The sequence below is a fragment of the Pseudorca crassidens genome, chromosome 16, assembly GCF_039906515.1.
Source record: "Pseudorca crassidens isolate mPseCra1 chromosome 16, mPseCra1.hap1, whole genome shotgun sequence".
Classification (NCBI taxonomy): Eukaryota; Metazoa; Chordata; class Mammalia; order Artiodactyla; family Delphinidae; genus Pseudorca; species Pseudorca crassidens.
Window position 1 is genome coordinate 56,071,615 of NC_090311.1, and position 21,971 is coordinate 56,093,585.

The 21,971-nt window shown below is 44.1% G+C and overlaps 1 protein-coding gene across 28 annotated transcripts in view; it reads left to right on the forward strand.

The window, feature by feature from the left end:
• The window catches only part of KCNMA1 (potassium calcium-activated channel subfamily M alpha 1), a 748,425-nt gene that overhangs the window by 620,155 nt on the left and 106,299 nt on the right, over window positions 1–21,971 (forward strand). The gene's annotated exons all lie outside the window — the stretch shown is intronic.

The following is a 21,971-nucleotide window of genomic DNA, read 5'->3' on the forward strand; positions in this document are numbered from 1 at the left end:
CTTGCTTTGGTCGCAGTTTCCCAGTTGAGCCTGTGTGCTCTGGGGACTGTCCGATTCCTTCTCTTTTGCCTTTCGTCTACCTCTTTACTGTATTTTTTTTCTTTTTTTTCTTTTAAGGGGAAAGATTTCCGTTTTCAAGGGACGGTGAATTGAAACACAAAGTCCCATTATGTGTTTTCTGAAGTGGGAAGAGAAGTAGCCAGTTCCCAGAGGAGTGGCAATATATTAAAAGTGTTCACACAGTCTTAGAACTCTGCTTCCTAACTGCAAGCCCTGCCTGCGTGTACCTCTCCTTGGAGGTGTGGCCCGTTACACGTTCCCCTTGTTGCTAAGTCACATACTTTTCTAACGGTTGTCTCCTTCTGTTGAGCGCACGGGATGTCAGGCCACGCTGTGCTGACAAAAAGGTTTGCACAGAAGGAGGACCCCTTTACAGAAGACTTAAAAAGCAGTAAGAGAAGTAACGCGAAGAGTGACCAGTAAGGACTCATCACAGGACCATTCGATTTTGGGCAAGACTGAACCATTCAACATGGTGGGCTAGAACTGGTGTGCAGAGCATCATTTTTGGATCGTTCTAATTTTGTCTCTACTTCGGATGGTCCTGGGCAGAAGTACCAGCTCTCTTAAGAGACGCTAAGATGGTACGGGCCCCAGACTTCCCACAAGTAGCTATGTTCTAGTACTGTCGAACATAAAAAATATATGGCTTAAAAAAAATACATATATATATATATATATGTGTGTGTGTGGCTAGCGACATCCACACACCCATCAGTATACATTGAGATTCTAATCTATTCCACTTCCCCTCCATATAATTTTGTAAAATAGTACCTTTTCTCTGTTCAGAATTTATTCTTGTTATTTCAGTCTTTGCTCGATATCTGATTGCTAAGTCTAATAGAAAGGGGACAATTAAAATTATGATGCAGTGACAACATAAGACCCTATTGATTCAGACCTGCCGCGGACTGCCTGACATGATGCTGGTCACAAACCATGAGTAACCCTGACGTGAACAGATGAATCATGTGCTCGAAGAGAAACAGATCTTTAAATTTGTGCTTGGAGGTAGTTTTAGCCAAAGGACCTGTGTGATCACTCACACCAACCTTTCAATTTACTAATAGGTTAAACCTGCACAATTACATGCACCCACCTGCAAACTACTGTAGCTAATTTTAAGTGGGGCATGACTTTTCTTTCGGGTGTAAATATAATACAAGGAGGCATTCAACTCCAATGGTTCGGTCGAGAGGAGAAGTCCAATACAATTAGGTGGAAGGGAGACATACCAAAATCAGTTTAGTGTGATCTTGAGTCTTGTCAGATAATAAACAAAAATCAGCGTATCCCGAGTAGCCTTTGGTTTGTACAGGCAGAGAATTAACATTGTCAATAGAACTAAAGTCACTCAAGTAATGGCATCTCGAAGTGCATAAAATCAGATACTGGGGCAGGGAGTGCAAATAGCTCTAGGAAAGTGTCTATAATAGGACACACCCTGTGCTGACAGTCTCCAGTGCCTGTTGCAGGGAGATTTAATTTAATAAGCTGCCTTTAAAAATCAACAGCCCATTATCATCTCAGTCCTTTTCTGTAGGTATAGTTTTGGGCGACTTTCTCAAGCTCCCCAGTCCTAAGTTTTATTTGTTTATTTTACTCTGGACCTTGAAAACAAAGACTCTCTCTTCCCACTACCACCATCAGTGATAGGAAGTAAGAAAACGGATAGGCAAAGCACATTCAGCCCAAATCAGTTTAATCATTGTTCTCCCTGTATTTTTTAAAGCCTGTTCATTCTGGGTCTGCAGTGTCTCCCATTTTCTCATGCTTACTGGTGCAGTCTCTCTGTCTCTCTCTCTCTCTCTGTCTGTCTGTCTCTCTCTCTCTCCCCCCCTCCCCCTCTCTCCCCCTCTCTCCCCCCTCTTCCCCCCCCCCGTCTCTGTCTCCCCCCCCCCCACAATATCCATTTACTGCTGCTAACACTAAAGCACGCTTTGGATTCTGCCCTAGCTCTTTAGCTACCCTTACCCCACGTGTCTTGATTTGGCCATTTGCGCTGCATTGCAGGAAGTGAAAACAGGAAGGCAACTTGGCCTAGGCAACCATTTAGTCATTCCGTGAATAATGGACCTGGGAGGGCATCTTAGGGCTCTTCTGTTAGAAGGCAAGGCTCCTTTGATCTTTCTGGTAGCCACATTCAGCAGCGGGGTGACACGAGGCACGATGCCTTCCTACTTGCTTATATGGTGGTGGTCAGCTCATTGTAAGGCGGCCATCGTGCTTGGACAAAGTTTCCTTTGAAAAGAATCCTTTTAATTGCCCAGCTCTAAAGAGCTCCAAACAAACCATGTTTTTATTCATAATAAGTAACTGGGTTTTTTTCAGTCTAGTGTCAGGTGAAGTAATTGACTTGCATTTTGAGACCCTGTTGTACTCTCCTCCTCCAAAATGGTTGAATTCTTAAAGATAAATATGCTGTGAAGAGGTACCACATGTAGATGGAAGAGAAAGGGAGAAGTAGGCAAACAGCCAACTTTTCACAAGAAATCCTTTGAAGCAGAGCTGGGAGATAAGAAGTAGAAAGGTCAGAAAGAGGAAAGGGTGCTGTGTTACCCCCATCACTTGGACACCTCCCTCCCCAGGGATATGTTGCTTTAATAAGTGACTGGGCTCCTCAAGGACGAATCAGAAAAGATGTTGGCATGCCACAAGTAAGCTAGGCAGAAGTCCTTATGCAAGGTGACATGGAAATTATGTTTGCATTTTTATTTCAGGACAGTGGCCAGTTGTCACCATACTCACCCTGACAGCTCCTACCACCAGGCAGTGGACTCTGCCTCTTACCTCCATGGAGGAGGGGAGAAGTGGCCAGTTAGCTCTCCATCCCCCCACCCCCTGCTATCTCAGGCGACAGATGCCAGGGCCAGCCCGCCTTTCACTTGAGCTTTCTTGTCAAGGCTGTGCCTTGAGCCCAAATCCTGACCTTTACTGTATGAAATAAAGTACTGATGAACAGGCAGAGGTTTAGAATTAGAGCAGGCTTGGAGCAAATGTCAAGGCCATCTCTGCTTCCCTCCTCCACCTGCACCAGGAGCCTGGATTAGACCCAGGCTGGAGTTTGCAGCGCCTTAGGCTTTATGGGTCTGGGGAGACATAACTTATTAACAAAGACTTATTAAATTTTTATCAATTTTACAACACAATGTAAATGCCTCCCATGAATCTACATTGTATTCATTATCATTTAAAACGTTAATTAAGTCAAAGTTGCATTTGATTTCTCTCTAAATGGGCCTTTGGGAAGAGGCTTTTAGAAACATCTGTGGGAGCGCGCAGCTCGTGGAGACAGGGAATCCCCCAGCCCGCGTTCAGGACAGCGCCCTGAGTTGATTGCCGTCGCGTGTCTGTGGCTAATTTGTTGTGATGCGCTGGGGCATTGTCTTGAATTAGCATCAGACCAGCGACGGTGTAAAGCCATCGGAGAGAGGCTTGCAGGGCGGCGGCCCAGGCTGCACCGCATCCTGCCTCCAAATCCCATCCAGACGGAAATGAGCAGTTGATCGGCAGCGTTCTGGTCTCAGTCAGACCTGGGGATCCTCCCTTCTCACACGGTGCCCATCATTTCCGTTGGATGCTCCTTGATCTGAGGTGGACATTTGTCATCTGGCCCAACAAATGTAGGACATCTGCCAGAGTGCTTACAGGCAGGTTCACCGGGCTTGGGCTCTTTGATTCGCATTTAAGCCTAGAAACGATGGAGCACAGAACAGTGTAATGGGAACCGTTTTCTGGCTAGAGTGGATGTAGAGATTACAGACAGGTCATACTCATCGGTGAGGAGGAAAGAAGAGTGAAGCCTACTAAGATTTGCTGAAAAATTGCTTTCCTCTTCTGAGGCGAGGTTGACACCTCTGCTATTAGTGTGTGTGTATTCCTAGGAACCAAGGTTTATGGGGTGGTGCTGGGAAATGGCCAACTGCTTAACTTGGATTCACGTTAAGGCTAGACTTAGTGTCTACTCTTACTGTATGCAGGGGACTCTGCCAGCCCTGCAAGGGGGTGTGTGCATGTGGATACGTGTATGTTAGTTACTGTTGTTATTGTCAAATTGAACCCACACGTAGCATGTGCTGCATTGCAGGCACTGCTCTGTGCCCTGTACAGATATTATTTAATCCTTACCATGGGGTAGGTAGTAACTGTTATTTGCCATTGAGGCAACTGTAAACTGAGGCATCTGTGCATTGACAGATGAGGCAACTGAGGCACAGAGAGGTTAAGTGACTTGCCAAGGGTCACATAGCGAGTCGGTGGTGGGGCTGGCATTTGAGGATAGGCTGGACGGTTGGTTCTTCAGTCTAGGGAGCAAACTGAGTTACTCATTTCCTTACTCAGTTGAAGAAGATGGTATGTCGGTCTGTCTCCAAGGAAGGAGAAGAAAGACGAGGATTCCAGTCCTGAGAGCTGGAGACTGTGGGAGGCGTTGTGAGAGAGGGGGGCAAAGTGCTCGGCAGTGCAAAGGCCCAGAGGTCACCTCCTGTTGGTCAGCCGAGGAAAGGCCCCACAGGAGAAGACAGTTCAGATGTGCATTGGAGGATGGGAGGCAAAGGGTATCCTGCCTGACAGCATGAGAGAGGGCATGGCAGTGGAGGGGCCTGCCGACGGCTGGAGCCCCCTGTCTAACAGCTGGTCACCCAGTTTGGCTGGAGCTTAAGACCTGTGCCTGGGAGCAGGGGGAGAGGAGCCTTGAAAGGTGAGCAGGGCCCTGTTACGGCACTGTGCTCACACATAATGCAATAGAAAGCGTTCAAGGTATTTGATCTGGGGAATGAGCCACAGAGGCTTTGTTCTGGTAGGATTTCAATGGCGGCTCTGGGAAGAGGGGCTGGAGCTGAGGGCCTCGGGAGCCATCCTGTGAGGGTGGAGAAGACCAGCAGGGGGTGGGGGTGGGGGTGCTGGGGCAGGGGGGATGTGCTAGGAAGAGGCAGGAGTGAGCTGCTCCAAGAAGCCTGAGGAGGGAAGACGCTCTAACAGCCTCTAGGACTCCCAGCTGAAGCACATTATCCAAATACAATTCCAAGAAGTTAAAATCATTTTAAAGAAATTTTAATTGATGGCGCTGAAGCGATTGAATTCCATTAGTTAAATTTCTTGAGCTTAATTCTCCCCAGCTGACTCAGCAGTCATTGTGCTTCCCACTTGGGCTCTGTGGAGTCGTTGCCTTATTGGAGAATTTCCTGAGATCTTGGCTGGGCCTGGAGACCTGCTGGACTGTCTCCACAGCCCCTGGTGTTGGGGATCTAGTCCATCTTTTTTTTTTTTTTTTTTTTTTTGAACCAGTATTTCTTCTTCCCTTATCAGCCTCTGCATTTCCAACAAGACCCACATCTTGAGCGTGTTGATGGGGGCAGAGCCAGGCAGCTCTGAATCGCTGGCATGAATGGCCTTGAACCAGGCTGGGCGGCAGAAACAAAGCAACGAGAGCCACCCGCTGGGACATGTGGCCCCTGAGGGTCGTGGCTCGAGCTGCCTGTGGTGGCTTCAGTTAGAGCTCCTGGGAATTCTTTTTTAAATCCCTGTGTATGGCAAGGTGACTTTCTCCTCCCATCTTAGGGAGACAGCTTGTCTCCTTCCATCTATGGAGGGAAAAAAATAATAAAATGCTTCACATCCCATTCACTGAAAAATCCGCTGTTGTTTCCAACCACCATCGGACTCTGGTGGAAATACAAAACACATTTCCTGTGACGTACGGCCACACAAAATCCGAGGAAGTCGTGTGGCATTTCTGAGTACCGTGGAGCAATTTTCTTCTCCTTTTTACTTCTCTGTGCACAAGAGTTTGATCTGCGTTCATTGTGTCTGTATGTCAGCACCCATGACCGGAGATTTATGCACACCTTTGACCCCAGAGGGTCATTGAAACAGCACAGAAGAGCACGTGAGTCCTGAGCTCCCTCTAAGTGGTGGAGCGTGCGTGCTGAGAATGCCAACTCCTGGCATTCTCTCCGAGGTTTTCTCCTGAACCAACATTCTTTTCTTTTTTTTTTTTTTTTGGCCATGCCGCACAGCTTGTGGGATCTTAGTTCCCTGACCGGGGATCAAACCCGCGCCCCCTACAGTGGGAGCACGGAGTTCCTAACCCCTGGACTACCAGGGAAGTCCATCATGTTGAATTACCTGGGTAATCAAGGAATCTTCCATCCTTACATTTGCTTACCAGAGTTTTGCTTCCCTAGCCAAACACCTTTCCAAGGGGAATCTAACTGGACAGAAACAAGTTCAGCATTGTCAGACCCACACAGTTGAAATTTCAGAGAGCATCGAAAAGACCTTTTTATAAATAGTCAGTGCCTGCTTTGCAGAGAGCTTCTAGACAAGCCCGTAGGTTTTTGTTTTTTGTTTTTTTTCTTACTGAGGAGACATTCTTCTGATCCCCGGCTCAGATGAGCTGGGGAAAAGGTCTGAAGATTTCAAGGTGGCTTCCTTCTCTGACCATTTCACGTGCTCATCCGCGGGAGGAGCTGTCCTCCCACAACCGAGGGAAATAGCAAGAGAAAAATGCTTCTGGCCTCTTGGAGTAAAGCTGAAAGCCCTGCTCTTATCCCGTTCAACATGGCAGGGTGAGTACCACCAAATACTCCAAGCGCTACAGAGAAAACCCTGTGCAAACTCAAAGCGGGAGCTTTTGAGGCAGATCCGCGTCAGGGATGGTCAGCCGCCCGAACGACTTTGAAATGAAATGAGAAAGACCGCTCCTCAGAGCTGGAGCCACACAAGGTGGTACCTGCAGGGGCATCTGTAGGCCACAGAGCAAGGGCCGTCTTCTGCTTGCCATGATGTGATCTTCCTTCTGGCCCTTGCCAGCTTTCTGGGCTGGAGCCAGTTGGATTGCACTCAGTCAAGGAAAGACCTGGGGGCTGCCTGCCTTTCCCTCCAAGGCCAGCAATGTACTTGCTAGAATCCTTGGCCGGGCTTTGTATGTTGGCAAGAATGCCTGAGTAGGAAGTGGCCTGAAGGATTCCAGTTCAGTAAATATTTGATGAGTGAAAGAATGGATAAGTGAAGGGATTCTCAGCCATTAGTTAAAGGGATAGATGGTCAGCCAGAAGCAGGATGGCCCCGGATCTGTGAAGTTTCCTAAAACTTTCTAAGCCGCTTACAATATAGTGTGTGTGTAGATACAGGTAGAAATATAAAGATATACATAGAGATACAGATATATAGATATATATAGTGTGTGTGTGTGTGTATGTAGATATATAGATACAGATATGTAGTGTGTGTGCATATATAAATATATATAGTGTGGGTATATATAGATATAAAGATAGATACAGATATATAGATATATAGTGTGTATATATAAATATAGATACAGATATATAGATATATATAGGGTGTGCATTTATAGATATATAGATAAAGATATAGATACAGATATATAGATACATATAGTGTGTGTGTGAGTACAATCTTGGATCCCAGTTGGAGATATCCCACAATTAGTACACAAGAAGATTCACAGGGGATAATGTAGCGAGAAGAAGAAAAACTAGGAGGTAACTGAAGGATCTTGAAAATGATCGACTAGGAGGTACAATCCACATTCTTTGTGAAGGTTAAACATTGGGAAAGAAGATCTAGAAACAAAGACTGAAAAAAAAAATCACGGTAGGCAAAAACCCACCAATGTTTCAAGTGAGGAGAGACAGGGATACCGCCACACAAAGTGTCCATGTGTACGTAGAGCATGTATCCTAGAAAATCAAGGACTTGTGACGTTTGCATTCCGTTTTACTAATTTTGATGAACCTGATCCCTTTCGTGTGAGTCAGGGTGGCACAAAAATAATAATGCATCAGGTGGGACCAATATGAGAAAACGGGCCCATTTGTAGAGAGCTGTAGCCATTTGCAGATGACCAAGTCAGCCTGCCAAACTGTGGAGACCCGTTTGAGGCCACGCTTGACTATTAAGATCATTGACTCTGACTTGAGGTGGGCAGAGCCAATCGTGTAGCACCCAAGTGACAGTTCCTCCCACCTTGAGGTGTCTGAAGGCTGTGTGTCTTATGGATATTTTCTATTGTGTCATTTTTCTGTGTATTCCGTTCCGACACAAGGAGTGGACGGGGAGCTTTCTTGACTGCTCACAGACCTCTCTCAGGTTGTACCAAGCATTCCCTTACCTCTGAGTGGCTTTGAATTGCTCTCTGCACTTTCTCAAGGTTGATCTGGCCGTTTCTTCAGTGCAGATGAGTACATTTCCACATATGGCTTGTAACGTAACCAACTGAGAGAACACGTCCATCAGGGATGCTTCCAAGCCAAAGCCCTAAACAGGTGTTACTGAAAAGGGCGGTACAATGACCTGCAGAGAAAAGGGACGTGCAGTGAAAATGACAGAATGAAACTTGCTAAGAGTGCAGACAGGGATGAGGTACAGACTCAGGTCATGTGGCCTGGAGGTCTTAGCACGCAGATGTGAAATATGCAAGGTGCTAGTTGCTGGAAGGGCCACTCCTTCACGGATTTCTTCCGTGAAGACGAAGATGGGTTCTGATAGGCAGACATCTCCTGTCTTTTCTCTGAATCATAGTAGGGGATTCCCAAGCCATTCTCCTCACTGTGGGGTGAACTAAGTGATCTCCTTGGCAATAAAAGCCTGAAATTCTAGGAAAGCTTAGGGCAAAAGGGAAAAGGAGAGAAGGAGTGAGATTTGTGTGTTTTCTGGGGACTTTGAAATCAGTCCTGGTGCAGTCACGTTTTGATAGGTTCACGAAATGGATGCTGACTGCTCTAATAAGAGTAATGCCTTACACATGTATGAGTCCTCATACTCCTCAAGGCACCTGCATCCTCTTACTTTATCTAGGCAATCCCAGAATAGACATCTTCCCTTACTATTGTGGGGCTTTGGGCCAGCTCCAGAACCTCTCTATTCCTTAGTTTCCTCATCTGTAAAATGGAGATAATAATAGGACCTATCTCGTGGACCAACTGTGACTCTGTGTCTCCTCATTCCTCATCTTACTGAAACTACCTTAGGACTTTTCCATCTCTAAAATGGACATAGAGTTAGTGACATGGAGTTATAGTTCAGCGTGTTTTCGGAAGATGAAGGTTGGAGAGCAAACAGGAGGGGAACAGATGGTGGGGAGAGATAACATTTCCTTTAAATTCTATCCAGATTTCTTTTCTTGATGGTGTTCTTGATCTCAACCCATCTTTGAGGACTGGATGGTGTTAAGGCTTCACATCATCACCTTTTCTAAATTTCTTTATGAGCAGTTGGGCTCTGCTGCTTGTTGATTTTCCTATTAGTAAGATTAGTGCAAAGATCAGGGTCAAAACGGTGCCCAAATCTTTCACCCACGCCCGGCCTTTGCCTCTTCCTTTGAGCAGACCTGCTGTGAGGACAGGTCTAGAGATGGGTAGTTGCAATGGAGAGCACAAGGTTCGCGAAACCCCAAATAGTTACTACCTGACCTTTGCAGAAAGACACTGGCTGACTCCTGCTTTAAACACACAGTTCAAATGGAGCCATCTCTGTGATGACTTCCTGACTGCCCACCGCCCCAACTCAGACGGATCTCTCTTCTGTAATTCTGTAACAACTCCTATAAGCCTCATTTAGAGCAGTTTTCATCTTGGGCTTTTTAGAAGTAAGCAACAAGCCACAGACAACTCTCAGCGGTCTTCGGATTCCTCTCAACGTATTGCACACAGCAGCCAAGGCGCACAGTAGGAATTCAACGCCTATTTGCTGAATAACATGCGCACTGTGTCAGGATTATGTTTCCATAGCTTATGAGGCACGTATCTCGAGAGAAAAGGGATCTTGAGCCTAGCGGTCTCGCTTGTTCTCTTGTGCCCTCTTGACCGAAACACTTGTTTCTGAACAGCTGCTTCCTTTGACTGCCGGAGCGCTCTTGAAGAGCTGGGTCTAGAATTAACCACTGCTTCTTTTGAAGAGAGCGCATTTCTTTCACTGCTTCTTTTGGGCATCGTGTTTGAGGCCCGTGGTGCTCTGTGGCGGATGTGAGGGTGCTGGCGCATTCCCTTCCGGAAGTCATCGGGTCTTTGCGTCTGGGTGGGTAGTAGAGGTGCAAGTTAGCAATGCGCGGCAAACCCATTTTTCGCTCCTTCCAGAGCGACCTCACTCTGCCCTTCAGGTCCGCAATACCTTCCTAACTCAAAGAAGCTCCTTTCATCCAACTCTGACTCCCCATTAATTGAATTTATCCAACTGCTCTGCAGGCCGGGCTTACATCTTTCATCGCTCAGACCCCAGTCAGCTGCAGGGACCTTCTCTTGCTGTGCTAATACACTGACTGACCCACTGGGAGTTATGTTGAGGCAGGGCAAGCCCCCAGCTCAAATCTCGACAGCCCTAAGCTCCCAGAGTCCCCCACACCCTCTGCATCTGCCTGAACTTGCTCTTGGTAACCCTGTCTCTCCACACAAGTCAGAACCAGCTGAGGTGGGAGATGAGATGCTCTCTGCCCATGCTTGAGTCCCTCCACTTCAAGTCCCATGTGATAAGTCACTGGAGATGCTGTGGGTTTACAGGAAGCACTCTGACATTTGATTCTCTTAACACGTATGCCTTAGCCAACTTAGGTGGAAGAACGGAATGTAAAGGGATTCCACAGTTTCCATCAGAAATAACAAAATTGAGTGTGTGTGTGTGTGTGTGTGTGTGTTTTAAGGGATGCCCCTTTGGTTGCTGCATGAGTAATCTTTTTCATTGTAGTTGTTAGAGATTAAATCTCAATAACGTCTTGAAATTAGAGTGGGCTTCCCATCAGCTGAATGGGCAGTGGCACTCACCCGCTTCCAATAACAGTCCAAGAACGGCCCTACCTTCTTCTTAAGCTTTTATCAGCGTGGTCGTTTTGCTTGAGATCAAATCAGGGCCACATAGGAGCTGTCATTTTTCACTTACCGGGCCCTTTGATCCCATTTGGGATTTATTCGTTTTAAATGAAAAATCCGATTCCTATTGTATACATCTATCCTATAGAATGCTTTTTTATTTTTTTCTGTTAGAGATCAAATCAGAGTTGTCAGTAGTATGGTCATTAGTTATCACCACCAGATTTTGCAGCTGACACGTTGTTTCTGTTCTTACGAAATCACCAGCCTTCTTCTGTTGCATAACGATCACTTTGCAGTGAAGCTACAGTAATGCCTTTCCCGGGTGCTTGGGTGTTAATTTATTTCACAGTTTCCTTTGCAGCTATAATCAGAGTCACCTATCACACTCCTGTTCTTCCTTTTATTGTGTTCCTTTGCTATCGCCTTTGTGTGATCTTTTTCTGAGAAAATGACAGCTACTGTGTCTTTGCTCACTCTATCAGTGACTTAAATGCTCCATGGCTCCTCTATTGCCATTTAAAAAATATAACATTTTATAGATGTAATCATAGTTATTTATAACTCAGGTTTTGCTATATGAAAAAATTCCCTAAATGACACCTTGGTTCAAGTACAGTTTTTAAAGACAGGGGAAATATTCTCTGCAAAAACACTTTCCTCTAAATTGTAAATGAAGGGAAAGCTCTCAGTTGGTAAGATTATAATGCGCGTTTCCTGAGTTCTTAGTACATCGAAATGTATGAACATTATTTTTATGTAAGCGATCAAGTTGTGGTGTTTAATAACATGTTGTCGGAGGAAAAAGAGCTATCCCTTTTGATTTATTTGAATATTTACTGGGTGACTTACAGTGCTTTACGTATCAGAATCGGTTTATCAACAGTTAACATTCTAGGTTTTTATATAACCATACTTCAGGTAATAGAGCATTATTAAACTGCAACCAGTGTGTTAGAAATCTGCCGACTGGTAATAAAATTCTTATGTATAACAGCAGCTGAGAAATACTGTTGTATATTTATGCAAAGATTGCAAGATAGATGGTGGCCAGCAAACTGCAGAGGGCCTCGAAATGCGAATCTACCAGCAGGTGGCGCTGCTCTTCTATAAATGAAACCGTCTACCTGGATTACTCTAGGTCCTACCCCCCACCTCTACTCTCTGCTTTTTCTTTTCCAGACTCTCTCTCCTTTAGTTCTCTACAATGAATGTCTGAAACTATGTTCATTTGTTTGTTTGTTGAGGAGATAGTTCTCCAATAAGACAACACCTTTTAATTGCTCAGATTTCCTTAAATTCAACTTGCTTGATTTAATGCTCATTTGGAACAAGTCCTAGTTAAATAAATGTTACTGTTTTAAAAAGGTAACTACACAATACCAGATTCTCACCCCTAAGACTGGATTACCTCTGCCATCTGATCATTGTTATGTGGCAAGTCGCATTTTTAACTATTGTTTATTTATACAAATTAATTCCCTAGGCTTCGTTCCATACCAGTATAAGGAGGGACATTTTTATAAAGGGTGCTTTGGTATTGGATTAGTGTGCTATATAAAAATAATTTTAATGTAATGCTCTTTCATCAAGAATTACTTTAGAATCCAAGTTAACCAAAGAAGGTTGCTTTTCTCCTTAGGCCAGAACTAAATTTCTGACAAACAGGATCAGAGGGTTTTGGTTTTGTTTTGTTTTTTCCTTTTTCGATAAGGTTGTCCACACAAAGACTGATCAGCTTGTCAATTTGGGCAACAATGAGTGAAAAAAAACAAATATACAAGCAAAACTTACTTTTATTTATTTATTTTTTCATCCACACACAGGTTATTCTTCAATCTTTTAAATTTCTTTAAAGACACAACTACATCTTTTTACTAAGTTTTTTTTTTTTTTTTTCCTTTAACCTACAGTACTGCTTTTATACAGGGTGTTTGGTTATAAACATGGCCTGTTTAGGAGACAGTGGATTTACTGAGGTTATGAAAAGGGAGAATTAAAATACATTCTAGGATGACTCCTATATTTGTTTACTTCCTTAATTGTTAAATGCTACCTATAAAGAAATTTGGATGCAAATATTTTACTCTTTTTGTAAGTTAAAAGTTCCAAACCCTTGATTTTGGGTATCCAATAGGAATTTTCTCTTTCGAGTTTTTCTTTAAAACTTTGTCTAGGCATACTGGGCTAAGGGGTGTAGGTTAAGGATCCAGATGACATCATGTACGTTCTTATTCTATTCATTTATATGCTTTTCACAGAGAAAATCCTGAAGTGTTATTGGTTAGGTGAAATCAGGGAGTAGAGGATTGGAGGGGGGGAACATTCCTTCTCGGTGAATCCACTTGGAAGCACTGGTTTTGTTGAAAATGTTTTTTGAAGTATTGACTGCAATCAGTTTTCTTGTTAAAGGCAAACGCTGACAGCTTCCCTTCCAGTTCTCTTTATAGGGAATGAGATCAACGTGAGTAGTTGAAGGCGGGAAATAACCATCCCAGTGTAAAGGTTGGATTTACCTGGCTGGGCTATGAAGAAGCAGCCTTGTGAGTTTCACAGACCCCTTTCCCAGGCATTAAATAACTTTATTTTCCTGCCAAATATACTCTCTAGAATAAAATCGAGACCTCCAATGGAACTGGACCCTTGCCAGCATCCTCCTGCTTATTAGGACCATGCACATACGTGTGCATCTTATCTTGGACCCTAATAACTGAAGTGGCTGGAAAGGAAGTGGGCTGAGTTAGGGGGATTTCTGATAGACTTTTCCAAGATGCAAACCACCCACTCTCCTCTCTGAATCTGAGTACTGAAATCGAAGGAAAAATAACTTTCAGAGGATTCAGATTATTACCAAGAATTATCCAAATTCTGCCATCTGGAATTCAAAGCTTTATAATATCTGTCCCCTATATCCCCCAACTGTGCCCTCAAATAAGCCTTCCTGCTCCAGCCAGACTGCTTTCCTTATAGTTCCTGAGCTTAGTGCCTCCCCACCTCCTTGCCTTTGCTCCAGCTGCCCCCTCCTCCTAGCATGCCCTTCCCACCCTTTGCTGCCCACCCCCTAGTTTTTTTCAGCATCATGGCTTAAGGGCCCCAGCACACCAGGCCCTATGTTTGGTTCTGGGGATATGCAGGTGAATAAGGCTGACATCTCTCTCCATCCAACTCTTGTTTCCAGTCTTATTTTCCCTAACCACCCAGGCCTACTAGCACTTATTATGTACAACATTTCATTTAGCCCTCACCTGACATTATCATGCAACACTTTTCATTACTGTTATTTCATATAACTTGTGAACTTTATATAGATATACACGCATCTTTAATGCAGTTGTCTCATTTCTCCAGCTAGACTTGTGGTTCTGTTTTATTGTGCATCTTTTAAAAGATTTTTGAAAAAAAAAAAAAGAAAAAGCAATGCCCAGCCCCTAGCCTCTCAGGATTTGTGTTGAATTGGTCTGGTGTTCTGTAGAATTCTCCAGTCGATTTTATAGAAAGGCAGCGTTGAGAACCACTGAGCTGGACCACACTTTCCTTGGACCAGGAATCCTGCTTTTCCTATTCGGTAGTGCTTTGGGGTTAAGTGTGGTAGGAAGTTCTGGGTAATTATTTGTGGCTGTAGGGTTATGAGGCCTTCAGTCCGTGGCTGGTTCCTATGATATCTGTCAGGTAACAGAAGAGAGCATTAAGCCCAGAACCATTACAGAGCAGAGCGGAAAAACTCCTGTGCTTAATTAATGCCAATCCTCCAGAATGGGAAGAGTCCTGCCAAGGCCACACATTTGACCTAAGCCGGGACTAGACCCTAGAGCGCCTCACTACTAGGCTGTGCTTTTTCCCTCTGCAACGCCACCTCTGGCAGCTAGGAACTATTTCTTAGGAACTTTACTAAGGGCTCAGCACTCTTGAGAGATTCAGAAGTGGGGAGACCACGTAAAGGAACTTATAAGTCTAGTTGGGGAGGACGCGTGGAAATGGAACACAAATTATAATGCAAAGAGAATGAGATGTCAGAGGGGTGTGAGATGAGAAGTGCCAAGGCACTTTAAAGAAAGGAGGGATTCCACCTTGTTACAGTCATCTGGGAAGGCTTCCCGGAGGAAGCAGGCTAACCTGTCTCTTGATGGGTGGATAGAGTAGGGAGGAAAAAGGAAGATCTGGTGGGAAGGAATAGAGGAGTTGCTACCCCTCTATCCCATCATCCCCCTGCCCCTCCCATCACCTCCCAAGTATGTGCCCCAACCCTATGACCTCCCACCAGAAACTGAAGGGAAAATGCCCCTCACAAGCGGGCAGCATGAATTTTCTGTAATTTAGAGGACACAGTGGGGTTTCTCCACATTTCCGTCTGACTTTCATTTGTTATTGCTCTGAACGGTCCCAGCCTTCTTCATTTGAGGCCCATTTAAACATCTTCTGGCTTTTCTTGTTTTTATGACACTTGGCATAGCCTAATTATTTTGACCCGAGCAGTTCCTTGGGACCATATGCAATATGGGACAAAGGTGACCATCGAACAGGATGCAGAGAACGGGGATGGGGGTGGTGAATCTCACCCCATTCTAGCGCCTGGATACTGGGTCAGTTGCTTGGGGCAGAGGAGAGATTGTGCACCCGTTTGAGTAGAACAAAGTCAAAAGAAAGCAGGTTGGCACTGTGGAGAAGGATCCAATGACAGAGAGCTCTAATTGCTTTGATTTCTCAAAGCCAAGATAATGATGGGTAACTTTTACCAAGAGCCTGCCAGGAAGTCTTCTAAGCACTTTTCAATCTATTCTCTTTTTTTCACTTTTTTCACTCTATCCTCACAACAACCCTCTGGGGAAAGTACTCTGATTATTCCCATCTTATAGGTGAGAAAAATGAACTTAGGCAATTTACCAAATACCCATGTTCAGACCTAACGGCCCACAGGTTTCAAGGCCTGGGTTTGCTTAACCGCTACCCTCACTGCAGCTCAGTATGAGTCGACGTATGTAGAAGGATCTTCCAGCCTTACAATCCTTATCTCAGGGGTAGCAAACTTGAGTGCCATTGGAGTCAGAGCCAGAGATGCTACCATGGGGTACCTGCCGTATGACTGGGGGGTCCAGGAGGCAGCCTGGGGATATTTGAGCAGCTGGTGAGCTCATGTCCCCTGAGACAGTTCCCTTCCTGGAATGCGAGACTAGTCTTCTGCAAGATTTTAAGACAGGAGTGAGAAACCCAGATTTTTATGGATAATCTTGAGACTCAAAGATTGTCCTGCATACAAGATCCGATGGAGCAGTGGCAGGGTGGTGTCGAGCAGAGCACATCAAGACAGTATTTGTCCTCAGGCTGACAGCGTGTGGCCACTGGTTATCTCATTTATCCCACAGCATCTCCAAATCTTGGTGTCCTCATCTGTCCAGCAGGGATCTTGTGACATTACGGTGTTGGGTAACTTGTCTGAGATCAGAGCTCTAATGAGGGTTGGAGCTAGGACTTGGACGGTTGCCCTGACTCTAGAAGCCCATATCTTCATGCTGTCCTCACGGGCAGAATTCTCACAGCAAATGATCTGGATTCGACGTCAGCAGACCTGGGTGCTTCTGGGCCTGCATATTAGTAGAACCTTGAACCCAAAGAGGGTGAGGTCTGCTCACCCCTAAACCTTGTCCAGCCCTGCTTCTGCATTCCATACCATGTTCTCTAACTGTGTTGACCAGCAAGGGCCCACCGTGCACTAGCATTTTTAAACGTTGCAGAGACTGTGTCCGAAGATAAATTATAGTAGAATACAGATAATGATTTTATAGTTTGAGAACATCTTTAGAAGGTGACTGTGCCCTTAAGAAATATACTAAATGCTGTGTTTAGTGTAAAATCATAATCCAGACGGGTCCTTACCTCTCAAGGTTAAAAGCATACAGTATTTCTAAAGTGTTCTGACAGGACACTCTTCATCGGGCCATGCCGTGCACCTGGGTTGCACTAAAAACCCATGCATTTTACCTTTATCTGAGTTGCAGAGAAAGTATCAGTGCAACCATCTGGAATACATAGTAGAGTGCTAGGGGGTTCTTCACAAAACTGGCTCAATGGCAGACAGGGTGTTTGTGGATGAGCCGATAATAATAATGATATTAATAGTAATAATGGTCCTTATCTGTATAGTGTCTTACGGTTTAGAAAACAATTTCACATCCACACAATTAGATTCTAGGCTGATCTTCAAATAGAATCATTGGGGCAAGCATTAATTCTAAAAACGTAAACAGCAAAGTGAAAATGGAAATGAAAATATGATTGACATTTTCTGCCAGTCATGTTTATTTGAAGCTGTTTAGGGGGAGGAAAAACAAAAAGAGAAGAAAGGTGACAATTCAGTCAACACATATAAGCAAATAAAAACTTTTACCCCAAAGTGGAAATGTAAATCAAAATTGTGTTCAGCAGGAGAATTTGATGCGAGCTGTGAAATTAAGTCCGGGAGAGACCTGACCCTTTCTCTCTCTTCTGTTTCTCACCCTGGGCTGGTGGCAAATCTCAGATTCCTGAGGCAGCATGATCTTTTCTCCACTCCTTCGGCTGTCTGACAATTTGTAAATCCACCAGGAAGCCTTTCTTGCAAGGATTTTCCTGAAAAATCTCATGCACACAGCATGAAGTGATCAAAAGAATAATTCATGTTTTATATTTGCCTCGTCCAGTTTGGAACAAGGGAGCCTATAGACACACACGCAGAGACAAACTACGGTAACTTCTCTGTGATGACAGGCAGGGTGGCAGGACCAGCACCTAGAACACCCTCGAGAGATGGACAGGGCAGGGCTGGGACCAGAGTGGGAAGAACGAGGCACTTGCTTTGGGCACCAGATTTAAGGGGCACCAGAAACCTCAGCATCAAGAAAAATAATACTTCAATGCAGTCGTTTTTTAAAAAATCAAAATGCAAAAAATATCCATGATGCATATAATGTCAGAATTTAAAATAAAGACAGGATAAATAGCGATTTTAATGCTGGCATTTAAGCACGGCATTTCACAAGTCAGTAGGGGTTAGAATAACAAATGGCACCTCTGCCATCTATGTGAGCACTTGATGCGTACCAGGAACAGTGTTCGCTACCTTACAGGCATTTTCTCTTGATACGTTTCAGAGGGACCCAATTTGTCCTACAGTAAATCCAAATCTATTTGATAATAAACTATATTAGAGAGTTCCTTTACAGGCTCCATAAATTCCATTACAGTCCATTTTGTCTTTGTTAAACATATGAGTTGAAAATTACAGTCCCTTTATTCACAATGATCATTTTAGACTCATAGCTCAAAAAGATCAGCATTAACTTTAAAAAATATATTAGCATGCTTGTATCTATTAAGAACCATTGCTTTGTAGGCTCTAGCTGATGATTTTTATTAAGTATACTGCAGGAAGGGGAAAAATCAAGGATAATTATAAATTCATAAATACATCATTCGTTGGCATAAAGTGATTTCCATGAGATGGATGCAGAATTATCTATTTCCTCAAGAAAATCTCAGAGATGTTCTGATTAAGCCCATAATCTAGTCTATGTGAAATTCTAGCCAAACTGATGGGGCACATTTTCTTTTCTGAAACTACCTTTGATAAGAAGTGCATTACAAACTCATCAGTTTGGCTTCCTGTTAACAAAAAGACAGCAGCCGTCTGGATCATTCTGGATTCACAGTGAAACTGCCACACCATGTATCCTCCAAGTAAAGCTGTGCAAGTTTGACAAGGGGCAGATGAATCCAGGAGTTATCGTACAGGGCTTTAAATCTATGCGGCAGCTGACGGTTGAAATAATCATCTATATATCGCTCTGAGCTAACTGGGGAAAGGTTGACACTGTATATTTTCAGCAGATCTAGTCTAATGTTTCATCTTTTGTCTTGGATGGGCTCTTGCTGGGTGGACTTGGAGTACACACTGACAGCTCCAAGGAATTGCCCGTGGTGGGTGTGGTTTGCCTTCATTATCGAAGTGCACGGTGGATGAATCTAACTTAGCTTGCATTGGAAAACGGGAAACTCACCTGACTGGTCTCCCCCAGTACAAGGGGTTCTGCAGGACAAATAGCAGGTTGGGTGGGAAGGACGTTCAAGTCTCTGAACTACCTCCATCCCTCTCGAATTCCCCACAGCTGTGCACTTGAAGGGAGTTCCGTGTGTGTTGCTTTTATTGTCTGGCTGTCTCGGCAGACTGGGGAGAGCATTGTCCTTTTTGAAAACTGGAAAGCTAGGACAACGTGAGAAGATACGTGAGGTAGCCAGGGTTTGCTGATACATACATCAGCAGGCCTTGGCTGTCGAGGACCAGCTAGTGAATGCGTTACACTTGGTGGGCTTCACTGTCACAGTTATTCGACTCTGTGTTGTAGAGTGGAAGCAGCCACAGATGCCAGGTAAACAAATGACTGTGGCCACGTTATGAGGAACTTTCTTTAGAGCCACAATTGCAATTTGCAATATGCAATTTGAATTTCATATCATTTCAATGTGTTACGAAATATTATTCATCTTAGATTTTTTCCCCCTAACCATTTAAAAATGTAAAAACTATTTTTAGCTCATAAGCTTTACAGAGATACGTTCCAGAGTATAGTTTGCTGATCCCGGAACTTGAGAAATATAAAAAGAAAGAAGGCAGCTGTTGGTGCCAGGAACTTGGCAGATTTCATCCCTATTCTGCAACTCAGCCCTACAAACATGTACTGCATGTGTCAGGGCTACGAGAAGGAGTCAGGTATGCTTTTTGGCCTCAAAGTCTTTACCATCTTTTTGGTGTTGGGAGTAGGGCAGACGGAGAGAAGGAAAGGAAAGTTGAGAAGAGGCTGTTTGGGTTGAACTCTTGTACAGTTTTTTTCTGTTTGATTCAAAGTAAAAGTTTTCTTCTACTACCTTCCCTTCTACTACCTACCTCCTCCAAACTCCATAGCGATAATTCAAAGAAATTCTTGCATTTCTCATTTCCATTGTGTATTCGCTTTTAGATTTCCCTTGTTCTTTTCTGTGTCTCATCTCTGAGAAGCTAATAGTGAGTGATCTTTGCTTGAGACTCTTCTTTGCCCTCGAGGTGATGGAGACAGTCTATTCTAAGAAAAGAAGAAAGAAAAGAACCAGAGGCAACCAGATCTTCAAAAGGACTTTTCTACCACATACTGGCAGGGCAAGAGCACTGGGCAGGTTATAATGACAGCTCAAGCTTTTAGTAAAGATATTTTAGCTAAGATTCCAGATACCGGGAATTTCGACTCTAACCACGATACATATAGAACATGAGGCTATGGTTTGGGATGGGGTGTGTGAGTACAGCAGGTACATCTAATCCACCAGATTTGATTCTCGAAGATCTGTTAGGCCACAGTATTTCTGTAGAGAACATTGCAATCCAGGTCATGTGGATTCTGTTAATATATTTGTAGAGTATTTCTTCTCTCTCCCATGTAGGAGCTGAATTCTCTCATTACTCTGTGTTGATGGACTCAAACGTACACAATTCAGGTTTCCTAGGCAGTGAATAGAGCCAGAAATATACCCTGTGATTAACTTCTGCATAACCTATTGTTCCTTAAAGTCTCCCCCCCTCCATTCTCCTGTTAGCTCCACAAAAGCCAGAAATGAAAAGCCTCCAACAAGCCTCCCCTTCCCTGCCCCCTCAGCCTACCGTGCCTGTGCTGCTCCGTGCCTGGGGTCAGGCGGCTTGGAGATTCTTTCCATCCTCATTTTACATAATAACAGGTCGTTGTTGTTTCCTGCCTATGTCCTCTAGGTTTTCCAAATAAATGCATTTGCTGTTTCTCGGCTAGAAGTTGTGAAATTACCCTGCCTGATAATGTATATATGGTAAAGTGATGTGATGGCTCCATTATAGAGAGTTATATATATTGTATTGGTGACATTATTATTATTATTGTTGGCATTGCTTTTGATAGGGAGCATCCTTCATTTTTTAATTATCTGTGTATTAATATTCACCATGATCTTTCAAAACAAGTTAGCTTTTTTTCTTTTTTTTTTTTTTGGATTGATTTTATCAATAATACCTCAAAGGCTTCACCAGACTTCTTGGTGATATATGTTGTCCCAAGGTTGTCAGAACCTGAAACTCTAATTCAGGGGATATACCCACTTTAACTTCCCCGTGTTCTGATCTCCAGCTGCCCACTGACCCTGTAGGCGTAGAACTTGGCTGCGATGCCTGTCTTACCCTTATCTTAGCTGCACAACCTCACTGATGGGCCCATGGCTTTCCCCACTGGGAGATTCGTGCTAAAACAAGAGTCAAGTGCTCCTTTACAGCAGTTATAGGACCGAACTCACATTATGGGTTATTTATCTGGCATTTGTTATTCTTGTTATTGTTGTTTGGCCTTCATTGCTTATGGAAATATTCATACCCTCTCACCACTGGTCTGGTTTGAGTGACAGACAGCCAGGATTCTGGTAGTCTATGATTGTAAGACAGGAAACATCCCTCTGTAAAAAGGGTGCCATTCTGTGCTGCAACCCAGGCATCGCTCTTTCCTGGCCACATTGTAAGACCTCGGAGTTAACTAGCCCAGATTTCCTGGTGAAAGTCTTAAGCAGTTGTACTAGAGAGAGGTTGGCTCAGCTTGGAAGTTTTGTCCATTGTGAATTACTTCATTGCAAAATGACTGTACTACTGTGACTTACATGATTTTTCTTGGGGGGGATGAGAAGTTTGATAAACCCACAGGAAGCAGGAAGCACACTGTTCAATCTCTAGTCCAACGATTTCGGAAGTTGCCATTTTCAGTAAAACAACAGGCACATCCTGCGAGGCTGAAAACACACGCCCAGTTTTCACTGACGTCACTCGTGATACAAGGAGATGCTACACATCTCCCTTTCCTAGGAGTGGCAAACCCCTGGCACTTAATGCAAGTTAGGCGGGTGATATCACAGCCAAGGGGGCTGACCAAGCCGGCGGTTTGAGATGAAAGCGAGAGTTTCACATTGAGGGTTGATGAGTTGGACTATAATGATTATTCAGTAGGATGCATCTTTAGCATGTTTCAGGAGAATAAGGGGTCTGGTATTCCTGCAAAACTGAGTTTTCTGTGT